The 17,296-nt window shown below is 35.0% G+C and overlaps 2 protein-coding genes across 6 annotated transcripts in view; one reads left to right on the top strand and one right to left on the bottom strand.

Annotated features, from left to right (window-relative positions):
• si:dkey-27h10.2 overlaps window positions 1-12,356 on the top strand; it is a 40,814-nt gene extending 28,458 nt beyond the window's left edge. For 3 of the 4 annotated variants that reach the window (XM_005159975.6, XM_073952539.1, XM_021473915.3), the window contains exon 10: window positions 11,305-12,356. The gene's annotated coding sequence lies outside the window, so the exon portion shown is untranslated. Of the gene's footprint in view, window positions 1-9,287; window positions 10,352-11,304 lie in introns of those variants that run through there. The other variant, XM_073952525.1, reaches the window with a different exon arrangement.
• The window catches only part of hhip (hedgehog interacting protein), a 236,297-nt gene that overhangs the window by 183,200 nt on the left and 35,801 nt on the right, over window positions 1-17,296 (bottom strand). The gene's annotated exons all lie outside the window — the stretch shown is intronic.

Genomic DNA, 17,296 nt, shown 5'->3' with positions numbered 1-17,296 from the left:
TTGATCAACCCATATATACAAAGTCTAAATTAAGTATCTTTAAATGCAGTAAAAACCACCAAACCTTATTGACGCTAGTGCCAGATGTCAAATAAGAGAAACACAAGAAAGTTGGACATTCTAAAGATATTCTCATATCAGATTAAATTAAACTTTTGAGTTTGGAACAATATAATCCAATACTGACTGAATTTTCATTTTAGGATATAGACACAATAGCATATGCCACAAGTCACTAAGGCCCTGTTTACACTAATACGTAAATGTTTAGTTTTTTTAGTTTTAAAATGACATTTTAGAATGAAAACGATCTGTGTCCACATAGGTGTTTCATCTAGCATTTCTAAAAAGTTCCCCGTCAACACTGTACCGCTGTAAACGCATCATGTGACCGCACACACACTGTGTCATGCACTCCAGCGTATGCAGGTGTCTGAGCTGCAGGCTGTCAGCAGATGCTTTGAGCACATCTCTCCAGGTGAGAGCAGCGCACGTCAGACAGTTCACGAAGGATCTACCTCTGGATCTCATCTCATTATAGTTGATATTTAATTGATCTTTTCTCTGTCTATTGACTCTACAGTCTTTTGAATCTATTACTTGCTCTAAGATACCATGTTTTGGCGGAGTGCATAGATAAGTTAATATATTAATTGATGTAACTACACTGATTCTGCACATTTGACTGATTGTTTGCCTTTATTTCCTATATTGTAGAAACTCATTGTACTATTGATCACCATTATTGAAAGAATATTAAAACTGATATTCAGCAAAAGAGACTGTTTCAAATTTTTCAATGAAAATGAATGCAGACAGTTATGTTATGAGTTCTGTTTTGTTATAAATATGCATACAGTGAAGATGACGGTCATATAAATATGTAGCTACATGATGCTTCAGCATTTTTGGTGTCTGTCAAGTTAATATCAAAATGAAAACAGGCATTTCATTATATTATGTTTTAATTTTATTGTTAAGAGAGTGGAACAAAATAGCCTGCAGGGGGATGTAAATGATGTTATGAAGCTACACTGTTGCCTTTGAAGATTTACTCAAAGTGTCCTCTGGAGTTTGTCCAGTGTACACTGAACTTTGTCTACTTTATTTTGGCTTTAATTAATTTGGCCACAATTAGATATGTGAATATCTGCAGCGACGCATTTTCAGAAGTCTCAGTTTTCCCCCATCCACACTGACACGAAGCAGCAGCATTTTAAAACGAAAATGGCCTTTTCATTGTTTCCAAAATGCTAATTTTTTGTGATTCTAAAACTCCGGGGTAGTGTGGACAGAAGGCGTAAGCAAAAGTTATGCATTTTAAAATAAAACATTTTAGTGTACACGGGGCCTAAGGGACAGTAGAAACACATTAAAGAGTTGACCATTCAAGCTAATCACAGCAGTAAAACTTTGGGCCAGATCTACCAGATCTACCAGATCTATATTACTTTGAAATCACAATCCCCAAAAGTGGAGAAGTTTAGGATGAAATGAGCTAACATGATTGATATGCTGCAAACAATTATAGCAAATTATAAAAATACAAGATGCAGAAAGTATTTTTCATTAAAAATGCCTGTAGCGAAAACAAGCAGAGGCAATAAATGGGCAAGAATGGCACAACTTTTAGAGCAATGTTCCTAGGTAAGATCAATGATGCCATCAATGGGCAAAGAGGTGGGACGGTGAAACTAGTTCTAGATACAATTTGTTGCATTCCAATCTAAATAGAAATATAGCCAAGCAACATTGATATGGAATAATGCCTGGTAACTATGATCAAAAATTTGCACCATATAGTATATACAGTGAATCCAGAAAGTATTCATATAGCGCTTCACTTTTTCCACATTCCTTTATGTTACAGCTTTATTCCAAAATGGGTTAAATTAATTTATTTCCTTTAACTTCTACACACAATACCCCATAATAATGATGAGAAAAAAGATTTTTTGAAATTGTTGCAAATTTATTAAAAATCAAAAACCTGAAAAAAAAAAAAAAAAAGTGTTCACAGCCTTTGCTGTGAAGCTCTAAATTGAGCTTAGGTACATTCTGTTTCACTGATCCTTCTTGAGATGTTTCAGCAGCTCAATTTGAGTTCACCAGTGGTGAATTCAGTTGATTAGACATGATTTGAAAAGGCATACACCTGTCTATATAAGGTCCCAGGGTTGACAGTGCTTGTCAAAGCACAAACGAAGCATGAAGACAAAGGAATTGCTCATAGATCTTCAAGACAGTATTGACTCGAGGCACAAGGCTGGGGAAGGTTACAGAAAAATTTCTGCTGCTCTGAAAGTTCTAATGAGCACAGTGGCCTCCATCATCCGTAAGTGGAAGATGTTTTGAACCACCCGGACTCTTACTAAAGCTGGCCGGCCATCTAAGCTGACTGATCGGGAAAAAGGGCCTTAGTTAGGGAGGTGATCAATAACTCGATGGTCACTCTGTCCGAGCGCCAGTGTTTTCTGTGATGAGAGGAGAATCTTACAGAAGGACAACCATCTGTGCAGCAATCCACCAATCAGGCTTGTATAGTAGAGTGGCCAGACGGAAGCCACTCCCTGCCTGGAATTTGGCAAAAATATAGATAAAAAATCAGAAGGACTCTCAAACCATAGGAAACAAAATTCTCTGTTCTGATAAGACTAAAATTCAACTCTTTGGAGTGAATGTCAGGCGTTACGTTTGGAGAAAACCAGGCACTGCTCATCACAAGGCAAATATCATCCCTACAGTGAAGCATGATGGTGGCAGCATCATGCTGTGGGGATGTTTTTCAGCAGGAACTGGAAGACTAGTAAGGATAGAGGGAAAGATAAATACAGCGATCTACAGAGACACCCTGAATGAAAACTTACTTCAGAGTGCTCTTGTCCAAAGTTCACCTTCCAGCAAGACAATGACCCAAAGCACACTGCCAAAATATCAATGAAGTGGCTTCACAAAAACTCGGTGAACATCCTTGAGGGGCCCAGCCAGAGCCCAGACCTAAATCCTATTGAACATCTCTGGAGAGATCTGAAAATGGCTATACACTGTCGCTTCCCATCCAACCTGAGTTTGAGAGGTACTGCATAGAGGAATGGGCAAAAATTCCCAAAGACAGGTGTGCCAAGCTTGTGGCATTATATTCAAAAAGACTTGATTCTTTAATTGCTGCCAAAGGTGCATCAACAAAGTATTGAGCAAAGGCTGTAAATACTTATGTGTATGGGATTTTTCAGGTTTTTTATTTTTAATAAATTTGCCACATTTTCAAAAACTCTTTTTTTCCCATTGTCATTATGGGGTATTGTGTGTTGGATTTTGAGGGGGGAAAAAGAATTCTATCTATTTTGGAATAGTGCTGTAACAAAAAAAAAGTAAACACGTGCTTTAAGACGTGCTTTTTTTCATTGAGACTTAAATAATGGTCTAAATACCTGTAAAATGACTACCACACACACAAAAACAAACTGCCAAATTGCATTTATATAATTACTCCCATAAATGTTGTGTCTAAAAAGAAGACGCCAATACATCCATATGCAAAAAGGTCAGCCACACAAACATCACTGTGTCCATGTCTTTTAAGCTCTAATGCTTCACTCTGTTTTTTGAGTAAATCCTGATAAATTTCACAGGTGTAAGCTGTTAGCAAATCTGGATATTTGGGTTAAGATTGTTGGGAGGAAGTGCGCATTCATATATTTATAGCTACTTCATCCCTTCTCCAATTTCTAAAGCATCTCTGATCCTAGCTCTGTAGTGATTTAAAAAAAAAAATCTTGATCCCACACCCATGTAGGTCTATCCCATCACAGTGGCGCAGCAACTCTGCGTTTTACATGGGGAACATTCATCAATGTTCCTGTTGATCTCTCTGTAAATCCTCACACCTTCCTTGATTGCAGCTATTTTTGCAAAATAGGATAAAAGAAACGCAATAAGCCCCTGAGCCAGGCCAATGAATTCTCTTCTTCCACAGTTGGGAGGCAGAAAATTGAAGCTCACTCCAACACACCTGTTCATCAAGCCTGCTTTTTTATATAAAAAATATATATAATAACAATTTGTCTTGTTGTTTACTACTTTACAATTTAATTGATACCTACTATACAAAACAAAATGTAACAAAATTTAAACTTAATAAAGGCCATAAGAATTTTTAAACTTAAAAACATGTCATATAGTTGCCGTACAGTGGCTCTCAGGCTGAAAGTTCATCTATATTTTGTCCTTCTCCAGCTGTTCTTTCACTTGAGCTTTTTTTATCCATCCTGTGCTACTCATCATACTTTTAATGATGGCTGCTTTCAGGCAGGATAAATTTGCTCGGGTGACTTTACAAGCAGTGAAGTCATTTAAGTGGGGTGATAATTAGTTCATGGCAAACATACACGATATCTCAAACTTCCTGCAAGTTTCTTGGAACTTTTGTCTATCACTTTATGGGTTTTCTTTCATTCTTGGATTTTTGTTTATTTATACAGTAAGAGGTTTATGGCTATACTGCTAACTGTGACAACTAGTGTGACCCAAAACTAAGAAGCAACCTGTACTGCTATTTATATGTTAGTTTAACTAATGTGTATTTACAATACAAAGTCAATTTCCTTTCTGGGAAGTCTAGACTGTCTTATTGTTTGATCACATTGGTGAAGACACAAAGACTGTTTGTTTAAGGTTTACAAGGTAAGAACAATCTTTTCTAACACCAACAGGGCTGCAATTCTTTAACACACTATATGCAATTAAACACCCACCAGCTGCTCTAAACAACAGACACAACTTTGACCGCCACTAAACCCTGGTCATGTTTGTCTAGACAAACAGAAGTGCCCAAAAAGAAACAATTCACTGCATCTGAGTTCCATATGTGGAACCTAGTATTACTACAGCAAAATATTAGGACTTTGCGACTCATTGGAATTTTCATGATAATCAGCACACATATTTATGTCATTCTATATACATTACACTAGTTTGGGGTCAGTTTTTTTTTTTTTAAGAAAATTATTCTGTTCATCATGGCGGCATTTATTACATGTAATTAAAAAAAAAAAAAAACGTTATGATAATTTTAAATAACTGCTTTCTTATTGTATGTAGTTTCAAATGTAATTATTACTCCAGTCATTATTGGTTTAATTACTATTACATTAATAATAATATTAATAATAGTAATAATTAGGGATGTCCAGATCCGTTTACGTGATCAGAAATTGGGCCCGATCATGTGGTTTCAGACTTGATCGGAATCGGACATTACCTCCTGATCAGGAGTCAACTATATATGTATATATCTCATTATTTTTAACACATCTATAGTTATTTAGAGGCACAAAGTTAGACCTCTTTCTTGACTTGACATCACTTGTTGACATCACTTTGTTCTAAAAAAGCTATGGGTTAAATGCCAGCAAAGTAGAACACGACAGCAGCTTGAAGCGGAAAGTGCGAGTATGTCTGCGGCCAGGAGGTATCATAGAGTTGATGACGACATTAATGTCATCGCCAACATTGTGAGATATGTACTTGGCACTGCAAGAGGTGGAAAGGAAAAGGCTACATTTAACACAAAAATCCTGATAACACACCTCAAAAGCAAACGTAGAACCTTGATTTGAAATGCCGTCTCGCCACTATTTCACAGAGAAAGCTCTGCCAGACCTTTAGTAGTAGTAGACAAATCTTTTTATTGAACTTTTAACAGAGCAACTCAAACATATACAAGAACAAGGTACATAAAAAAGGAAACAAATACAAGGTGAAATAATATGAATTAAAAAGAAAAAAGGTAAAAGGTACAAAAAAATAATAATAAAATAATTAAATAAATAAATAAAGTCAAATAAATAAATAAATAAAAATGGGTTTTTTGGGGGGGGGGGGGGGGGGGGGGGAGCACATTTCAAGTATTTGGGATAAATCTGTTCTCAAAATATGACAGGAAGGGTCTCCAAACTTTGAAGAATCTATTATTTGAGCCCTGGGTGCTATATTTGAGTTTTTCGAGCTTTAGATACGCCATGACATTTTCTACCCATTTAGTATGTGTTGGTGGTTTAGTTGACTTCCACTGCAAAAGAATAAGTCTTCGGGCCAGCAAAGTAGAGAACGCTAGTGCATTTAATTGACCTGCTGGTAGTGTAAGATTTTCAGGTGTCGCACCAAATATTGCCATTACTGGATCTGGTTGTATCTCCTTTTCACATATATAAGAGAAAGTCTCAAACACCGTAGTCCAAAATGGTCTTAGGGATGGACATGTCCAGAACATATGACCTAAGGTGGCCTCGTCTCTGTGGCACCTAGAGCATGTTGGGTCAATTTCTGGAAATATTCTGGACAATTTGCTTTTAGAAAAGTGCAGCCTTTGAATTATCTTAAATTGTAATAAACCGTGTTTGACACAAATAGATGTTGAGTGAATTTGCTTAATTGTTGATTGCCAGACTGACTCTGGAACTATATTTCCTAAGTCATCTTGCCACTGTTTCTTTAGAAAATCTAGAGATGGTGCAGCTGCTCTTTGAATCAGACTGTATATTTTTGATATCAGACCACCCTCAGATGCATTTAGATCAAAGATCTCCTCAATCCAGCTACTTATGGGAGGGGCTGAAAGTGTATTAAAATACCTTTTTACTAGACTTCTTACCTGAAGATATCTGAAGAAATGTGATTTAGGAATATCCAATTCTTTAGTCATATGTTCGAATGACATAAAATGACTTCCTTGAAAAAAGTCCCTTGCATATCTGAGTCCCTTTCTAAACCAGATCTGAAAAGCATAATCAATTAAGGATGGTGGAAATAATGCATTGGAAGTAATGGGTAATAAAGAAAGTGCTTGTTTCTGCTTAAAATGCATCCTAAACTGAGCCCATATCTTTATTAAACCACTGACTATAGGATTGTTTGGCAGATATTTTCTATTAAGTGGTAGTGGGGCACAAAGCATTGAAAACAGAGAAACTGTCCCACAGGATGCCTGCTCCATCTCTACCCACTCAGGTTCATTCTCCTGATTTTCATGATCTGTCAGATAAACAATTTTTTCAATGTTACATGACCAATAGTAATACATAAAGTTGGGCAACGCCAGTCCCCCAACTTCTTTCTGCCTTTCTAAAAATGCTTTCCTAATTCGTGGAATGCTTTTATTCCATATAAAAGAAGACACCTGTTTATCCAGCTCCTTAAAGAAGGATTTAGGAATGAATACTGGGACATTTTGAAACAAAAACAAGATCACTGTATCACTGTAGCGAACTCGTCTCTCAGTTGCTGACACTGAGTTTTAATTTCAGTGGCCTGAGCTTCGGCTTTTTCGTCCATTTTCATGAGTAGCTCCGTTTTAAGTACTCTTATTTCCCGGAGGACGAGCTCTTGGTTAGTTTCCATTCTGCTTTTCACTGTTCCCCCTTTCACGTGTTCCGCCATCTTATCAGTTTTGTTGCGCTTGCCAGCCATAGCCAATTAGGCTCGAGAAAGTCCAGAAGCAGAAAAAATTATTAACTATAAATCGTCTTTAAATAGACTCTGGTGTTTTAATTACTTGATTTCGGCATGATCTGGTCGAGAATGCGTTTGTGGTTAAAAATATGTCTAGTTCAGTATGGAGAACCGTCAAACACGTCTTCACATGTTGCCGACCAAACCGGAAGCCCTCCAGACCTTTATAAGAAGATTTCTGACAAACTACTTGTACGCCATGTTTCGTTCATCACAGACATAAGGAGCTCATCCGTAATTTCCATCGTTTCTACTAAGCCTTTATGTAAAATGGAAGTATCGGATTGGGTTTGGATATTGGTATATACTCAAAATCAAATGACTCGGACTCGAGGGCAAAAAAAACCTGATTGGGAAATCCCTAATAATAATAATAATAATAATAATAATAATAATAATAATAATAATAATTATTAGAGTGATTTCTGAAGGATCATGTGACTGACGACTGGAGTAATTAAGCTAAAAAGTCATCATTAAAATCACAGGAATAAATTATTTAATTAGATTATGAACTACTTTTGAACAGTTATTTTATAGTGCAATAACATTTCAGTTTTACAATTACTGTGTTTTTGATTAAATAAATGCAGCTTTGATGAGCAGGAAAAAAATATTTTAAAACATAAAAAAAACATTTAAAAAATCCTACTGAAGCCAAATTTTTGACCAGTATTTTGTATATATATATATATATATATATATATATATATATATATATATATATATATATACACACACACAAATCAATACAAATATACAAATCAATATACAAATTTTAAATAATTTTTATATTTATTTTTTACAACTGAGGTGTTTTCATAGAGCATATGGTCAACTTTTCAAAAAAAATTTTCTTAAATTAAGTGCGTGTACTAAATGTTGTGCTTGTTCACACAAGTTGTCTTCATTTGCTGAATCTCTGGTCTATCATCCTGGTGGGAACTTAATGAAAGGACAAAGGTCAAGCAATTCTAATTAGAGACCAGCCTTACAAAGAGTGTAAGGTCATTTTTCAGAATCAAACCTTCTAGCATTCCAGCAGTTTCAGTAAACAAGTCTTTGCAGATTGCAACGGTCCACAAATCACAGCAAGGACTCAAAAAATAAAATTGTTGTTGTTACATTACAGATGTGAAGAGAAGTGTGAATCTGTTTTAATGAGGCTTAAATCGCAATATGACTTAGCAAGATTATTAGCAAGATTACCAAACAGCAAAAGCTGCAATTTACTTTAATGAATATGTTACAGAGATTTACTTTTAAAAAAGCTTTGATTCAGTGCTTTTTAATTGCCCCTGAAAGGTTCGCATAAAATCTTATTTTTGGATTTGGTTGCTTATTTGCAAAAAAAAAAAAAAAAAACTTTCACAAATTTTAAAAGCACATACAAAAGAGTTATTATCAAAAAAAAAAAAAACAGCAACAACAAAAATTTTGTTTAAGCTTGATAGTTTAATATCTCAATAGAAGAAATTAAGACAGCCACAAACATTAATTAAATTGTACTATTACAATCTAAAATAAATGTATTATTATGTTGCCGGTGTTTTTTTAATCCCAAAAAAATCTAAAGTTTGAACTTAAAGATGTTTTAGTTTAGGATATTTATGTATGTGACAAACAAGCAATATGAAACAGCAATAAGTGCAGTTGAGCATCCACGCACACAGTTTCAATCACGTGTTTGACAGACGAGGCTCTGAAAAGACAGTATTCAAAGTCAGGACATCCAATAGCCCACTCTCTCTCTCTCACTTTCTGCTTTCTATTCCCAGTGAGTATCCTAGAGCAGCAGCTTCAGAGGTCTAGCTGTGATCAGGCCACTGTTGAAAGATAGATACCTTCACCTGCCCGTATCTGCCCTGGGCATCACAGCCACATTCCTCAGAGTGGGATTGACAGGACACCCCTCCACCAACAGTCTCGTTTAACTCTTAGTAGAAGCAAAGACTTCACAAAGCAGCTTTGGCAGAATGCATTGAGATGGCTGGAAGCACAAACTCATGAAGCATTAAAACCATTACTGCCAGTAATTTAAATGTCCTATTATTCAATTATGTGTAAATGGCAAGCTCCCAAATGAGAATAGCAGCCAAATCTAAGTAAAATGTTTGTTTGTAAAATTATTTACATTATTTTTATTTATGTTATGGGTTATATAAAGAAAGTCAATTTTAAGAGAAAGAAAAAATTACAAAAACAAATTCCTTGTGTTGCAGAGTTCATGACCTGAGAAATATGCTTTTGACTAATGCTCACTGTTGGTTGATAGTGTTGGCCTGTCAGGATAGATTCTTTTAGGAGATAAATTGAGTACTGACTCTCTAAGCACTATCTATTGTGTAAGAGGTGAAACTAAACTACAAATTCATCATTTTAGGGCACACAAATCACAATTTTCACACCTGGAATCAGACATGGGGCTATAATGAAGGCACTTGAAGTGTCACCTCAGCCTCAGGTTTGAACTAATGATTTACTTTTACTTCTTAAATGGATTCCAACGGAGAGAAAAGCTGTAAAAAATAAGAGACTTTAAATTACAAACGATTCAGGCAGGGCATCACGGTGGTGCAGTGGGTAGCATGATCGCCTCACAGAAAGAAGGTCGCTGGTCCCAGCCTCGACTGGGTCAGTTGGTGTGCTCACGTGCTTTTTCTCTGGGTGCTTGGAAATTGGGAAGGCTTAATTGTTTGTAGTGTATGTGTGTGAATGAGAGTGCATTGATGTTTTCCAGTGATGGGTTGCACCTGGAAGGGCATCCGCAGCATAAAACATATGCTGGATAAGATGGCGGCTCATTCTGCTGTGTGTATTAGATTAATAAAGGAATTAAGCCAAAAAGAAAATGAATGAATGAATGAATGAATGATACAGACATAGCTCAATACATGAATGGAAAGAAATTGAACAAATTGCAACTTCACTCTTTCAGCTACATTTAAGGTTTTACGTTGTATCTTAGGAGTAAATCTGATGTAGTCGAGGACAAAAAAAGCATTGAGATGGAAATTTAAACTGGCTCTACAAACCTGCCCTAACAGCTCTGATATAATTAGAGGTTCCACTTCATTTTAACAGATTGGACCTCTTAGATTAGTCCACTGGTTTTGTCTTGATAAATCCTCAATGGAATGTCCAGTCTTCCAGCTACTTGCTTTCCTTTTCTATATAAAGGGGGGTTGTGAGATTCTTATCTCAGGCTCACTTTACTTTGTACCTCAGCTCAGCTTATTCAGATGTGTCTATGGTCCACTTGTGCCTTTGTTTGAGGCAGTAAAGGAAGTATTTGGGTTAAATTGGATAACAAGCAGCTTTTCTATTGATAAATGAGTGGTTATTTTCAATTTTCAATACAGATATCATTGCTCGGCAAAGTGTGTAAAAGCCTAGAAGATTTAAATAAAAGCAAAAGCTTATCAGATTCATGAGCATTCAAATAAACGTCTCCCACATTTGCATAAAATATTATAAAAGGAAAAACTGTGCATTTATACCAATATGTGCATTTATACCACTTTTTCAAAACAAGGCTGATGTGTATCAGTATACCCTGGAGTCTTTGACACAAATAGCATCAATAAATTTAAATGATCTTTTCTTCCGTCAAACAGATGTTTTAGGACAAGGTAAATGCCAAAGGTTAAATTCATGTGAATACACAACTCTTGTGAAAACAGTAAAGTGTCTTTGAACATTTTGTTTCTTATATAAGCAAGATAATTGTACCATTATTTTAGAGATACAAACTACAAACTGAATGTATATTCCATACAAATCTTTATTTTACAGATCTTTGAACCTGATTGATGGATTTTTGACTCTGCAACATGGAAAACAACTTCTTCATTTTTACCTGTGTGTAAGTCTACTTTTCAGAACAATGTATATATATATATATATATATATATATATATATATATATATATATATATATATATATATATATAGTATAAAATCTGTAACATTATGGACAGTGCCTATTCTGTTTTTGCCTAGACCATACATAGTTTTAATGTTCTGTTTAAGTACACAATACATTGTTGTACACTGCTTACTTTATTGATAAAAAAATATGTATAACTTATGTAAATGAAATGTCTTCAGATTACAATAGTGCTCAGCTTTTTCTCTTGAATGTATAATCTTAAGCTTTCAATGCACATGATTGTAAAATGTAAGTACATATTTGTATTTTACTGTTTGCCTTCACAACCTGTATTATTACTTACATTACATTATTACTTACATTACATTAGGATTAGTCTCTGTGCAATTCTTTCACACTTCTTTCAAAGCAGATGTTCATTGCTTATTAAGTTTTGGCCAATTTCAAACGATTTTATTGAATTGTACAGTATCTTTGTAAAAATCCCCATGGTCTTTATGAAAACATCCAGTTGGGTGCAATGTGGGTTTAGAATGAATTGCTTGTCAATTGTACTTTCATTATGCCAAGTGCTACAATAAAATTAATTCCAATTATAGATGTTATTTATTTTTTATTATTTGTAATCTAATAGTTTAGTTTATGTATACACGGTAAAAACTTTTTAAAATAAATTTGAGTAGATTGAACATAAAACAATTAAGTTATCTAAAAAACAATAATTGTGTTGTTTCAGCTCTTTTTAAATAGTTTGAACAAACAGCAAACGTAATTTTTGGAGTGTATATCATGTTCTGGCTGCTCATTTTACTCTGTTTGTTATTGCATCTATACAGTTCAAAAGTAACTGCTATCACTGTTGGTTAGTGTAAATTTCTGATGAAACATTGTGTAATACAACAGACTAAATTGTATCAAATGCATGTTCTATTTGTAATAAAATAAGTTTACTGTATCAGATCTGTATTGTATATTGTTCCGAACAACCAAGCAAATGCTAAAATAGATGGTTACATGACCGACCAGCAATAAAATTTTTATTTCTGGTTGGAAGTAGTTAAGACTGCATTTACGAGATGCCTTCACCCACAAACGTTAATAGAGAACATCAGCTGGTCATCATTAATCTGCCTGTTAAAGCCATTTAATCAATTCTGTAGCCCCTTACAGAACGTTTTTGAAGCACAAGCAGAACATTTAGGGACATGCCTTAAATAAGCCTGCAACACAATTACTGACATATTTCCAGTGATGCACAAAAGGTTTTTTGGCTCAGTTCTCAAAAAGAGTACCTGATGACAAAGCTGTTCGCAATATTTTAAAACAAAGGTTTTATACAGACGTGAAAAAAATTGTTGGTAACCTTCCAGTGAAGAAACAAAAACTACAGTGGTCACTAAAATGACGAAAATGGAAGTAAGAATCAAAAAAGAAATATCAAGAATGGCTGATTATAAACAATGAAAATCAGATGTTGATTTAAAATTGTGGTTAAAAAGAAGCGTTAAAAAAGCCAAATTAATTAATGAAAATTACTTGGACAAAACTAAAGGCTATCAACAATAATGTTCTCCATGTCTGTACTCTGTACAAAAATGCATAGCTCCATACCATTCATTTAGGTTGTCCCAAAACAAACTGTATAAGTTAACTTAACAAATTTAAGTGGATTGAACATAAAACAATTAGGTTGCCTCCCCCCCCCCCCCCCCAAACCCCCCAATATGAATTTAAATAAGCAGCAAACATCTTTTATTTGAGTATATGTACATATATGTCAGATTTACATATCTTTGAAAAATAAACATAAAGTTGTATTTTAAAGTATACGAATAAAATTACAAAACTAGCCATATGATTTTGTTAGCTCACATTGCTTGTTTTGTGGTAAACAATTCATCTGTGCATATCATTAAGAAAAAAAAAAAACTTAACCACGCTACTCCAACTGTCAGTTTTGACAACTAACAAAAATTGTGATGAGGAGTTGTTTGTTAGGTTGTAATAACTCTCCCGAAACATCTTTCTCAATATTTCTCAAAAAATTTACTACTTTACTAGATTCAATCAGCTCGCAGTTGAAAAAAACAAGCCAAAAAAAAAAAAAAAAAACACTGAAGCTTCTGGTTCATGCTGACTTTAAATACTGTATATGGTTTGCCAGAGGTTGGTAGTAACGAGTTACATTTACTACGTTACATTTACTTGAGTAAAATTATTGGGTAACGAGTACTTTTTGAGTAGATTTAAATGTGTACTTTTACTCAAGTAAATTATTAGAGATGAATCAGTACTCTTACTTCGCTACATTTCATGGCATTCCTCCGTTACTGTCAAATGATAATAAAAGTGATCCGTATGTTTTGTTTGCAAATATCGCAAAGCGCCGCATTGGAGAGGTTGTGTCGTGAGAGGTTGCTATAGAGACGCGTCTTCCGCTTTCAGTTAGGGCACGCGTAGCCGCGCGCCTATGTTGAATGATAGTTGACGAGGGAGACTTGCGAATTATACTGCGGTCACGCCACGGCCATCTGCGGTTCTGAGAAGGACGATCATGCTGTCTGTGTAGTGAGGTTATCAGACCAGGTCACCCTGGCCTCAAGTTCAGTCTGTTTTCACTCCTTGCTGACAACAGTAGTCTGATAATGTGATGCACGCAAGCTGTACATTGAACTGACATCACAGCATAAACATAAAGTCCAGCTACAAACCTGAAAAAAGTAAGTGTCAAAATTATCCCATTTTGAACCTTATTCATGGTAACTATTCAGGCCCATAGCAAGGGGAGTTCGGGTGGTTGGAAAAACCCACCCCTCAATGACAAAGCTAATCTAGAATTTGTCCCATACATGAGCTCATTTGTCTTATTTTGATGACTGGGTCATCATAAATACTACAATTAATCCTTATACTATACTAATAATCCTAATACTACATAAATACTTAAAATTAATGAAAAAGGCTTCAAGATCAAGCTAAATCCTATATTAAAATTAATTTGAAAACAAATATGGCTATTTTTGTTATCAATAAATTTTCAATCAAATCAAATGTACTTTTTGTACAAGAGAGGCTAGAAAAATTATGAAGCTCTTTTATTATTATTATGTTTTATTTTTTGTTATTCAAATAGCCAAATTCTGACTGAGGACAGTTGAATGTTCTGGCCAGTTTGTAGGCTCCAATAGGCTACAGTTTTTAATTGAAAACTTCAACAGATACCAATTTTTTCTAATGATTTATGATCTAATGAATTTGTATTTTAAAAATAAGTATTTATTCATTTTTCTTTATTCTAAATCTTTAGGAAATATTTTGGTACATTAAATGTGTCATTATGATGACGACCTAACAGGCTAATTCAGCTAAAATAGTGCTTAAAATGTCACTAAAACACAGTATTTAAATCTCAAACATTGTAAATGAGGTCAATAACTGCAAAAAGGTCCACATTTTGAGAGAAAGACCCCTTATAACAGGCTGGCTTCAGGCTGGAGCACCTGGAGGAAAACCCACGCGAACACAGGGAGAACATGCAAACTCCACACAGAAACGACAACTGACCCAGTTGAGGCTCGAACCAGCGACCTTCTTGCTGTGAGGTGACAGCACTACCTTCTGCGTCGCAGTGTACGTATAATCAAAAGTAACTAATTACTTGAGTAATTTTTTTCATAAGGTACTTTTTTACTCTTACTCGAGTAACTTTTAAGATTGTTACTTTTACTATTACTAGAGTAAAATTTCCGCAAATACTTGTACTCTTACTTGAGTACAGATTTTAGATACTCTAACCAACTCTGTGATTTGCATATAATGACATATCTCAGCCATCTATAAGTGGGATCACATGATCAATTAATAGCAATTTAATAGCAATTTATCCTTTTTCATATTCAACAAAGTGCAAATGCTTAGAAGCAAGCTCGCATTGACACTGGTGTCACACTGGTGTCACTTTTTGAGCCATGTTTATACAAAAAAACAATTTTAATTACTCATCTAACAATTGAATTTTTCTTTTAAAGTTTCTTTGTTTATTTTAGTTCTTTGCTATGTTCTAAACTTTTTTTATTGCCTCTTTTTAATTACAGTAACATTGCCTTTCTGGCATCTGTTGCAAGCTTCCAGGTGCACACTCAAAAACCTCAAGCCATTTGTGTTGTGTGCTAAAAGAAAGGAATTAGTTGTCAGAACAAAAAGCAAACACCTGTACATCAGAAGTCCCTGAACTGACATGTTTATAAAAAACAAAAAGAAGAAGAATGTGAGGACTATGTTGAGAATAATAATACCTGGTATCTCAGAGAGACCATAATTCCAACTAATAGGGCAATTCATATCAAGCATTATAACTGTAACTAGCTAGCTTTAACATTTGTTTAAAATGAAATGAATCAAACCATAATTTCAATGCAAAAGGCACAGATGAACAAAATTGTTGGAATATTTTTTTTAAGTCTTCTTTTATAAAATATTCAAATAGACCAGAATCCAACCGGCTTTGAAAGAGCACGAGTAAATAAAGAGAAAGTTACATTTTAATGCACTCTATGCTTGTCACAACAGCGCTCTGGCTATATACATTTCTAGCTATTGTTCTTGGTTAAAATGTACATTTATTCATCAAAGTCCTGAGTGGAAAAAAGAAACACACACACACACACACACACACACACACACACACACACACACACACACACACACACACACACACACACACACACACACACACAAACACCAATAGAAAAAGTTGCATTAAAAATAAATAGTATTTTTACATGGTTATGTTGTGATTTTATTTATTTTATTTTTATTTTTTTTAAAAATGTAAATACATTTGATATTGAAAAATGGATAATGTTCTTTATTCCTAAACAGAATGGATAAATATATTCTAAGCAAAAAATACATGACCCAACAAAGAGTGTCAAGTCCACTGCACACCTATGTAACTCTGTACAGTTCCTGTGGTCAGCTGATGGGCATAGGTTTGAAAAGGGAGGAAAGGTATCGCAGGAATGCTGACGTGACCACAGCGCAAGAGGAGATGTGCCACTGGGCAAGCCAAGCAGAACGCCAGCCCTTGCCCGGTTCGCACTGTGCTTGATCCAGAGGGGTAAATTATCCTAGCATCCTATATTTATAGTGTGTATATTTACAGCCATGGATGATTGGGATGCTGCAATGTGCGAAAGCAATGCAAAAACTTGCCGGCCTTTCTGGGAAAGAGTTATTCTGAGGCAGAGAAAGTTGGCTGATGCTGGCAAAGCTGAATAACATAACTGCCATGACTTTGAGAGCTTGGTCCATTGAACCATCCCATGACTAAACCAAGTAAAGAATGGAAGAAATTCACCAGAAATATTATTATTTTATAGTTGTTCAGAAAAACAAGCTGTAATGATATATATATATAAGTGCATAGCGCAAAAGCATTAAGGGCGTGTCTAAATCCACTTTTGGTATTTTAAGGATGGGAAAATATGCTCTGTGCCTTAGTGAATGGTCTAACAGGGTTGTGCTCATTCTCTTAACGAGTTCTGGGTGTGTTTTGAGCATTAAAGCAATCAGAGTCACATCTCCTATTACCTTTAAGATAGAGTCGCTTCGCGGCATGGCGCATTTGCTATTTACATGGCAGACTTTGCAAGTAGGAAAACTGAACACTGCACTATTGAGAAAACAGTTAAACAGACATCTACAGTGAGGATAAAAATCGAGCCTCCTCAATTTAACTTCTTTACTTTACTTTTACCCTTTACTAAAAACAAATCTAAAAAAACATTAATAACAAAGTAAATGGTCAAAAAGCGAAGTTATATCCAAAATTATACAAATGCAAATTGTCATGAATAAACTGACAAAGGCTCCCCGAGGTGAAGGAGGCATGGA

Source organism: Danio rerio, chromosome 1 (assembly GCF_049306965.1).
Source record: "Danio rerio strain Tuebingen ecotype United States chromosome 1, GRCz12tu, whole genome shotgun sequence".
NCBI lineage: Eukaryota > Metazoa > Chordata > Actinopteri > Cypriniformes > Danionidae > Danio > Danio rerio.
This window is presented reverse-complemented; position numbering and strand designations above follow the sequence as displayed.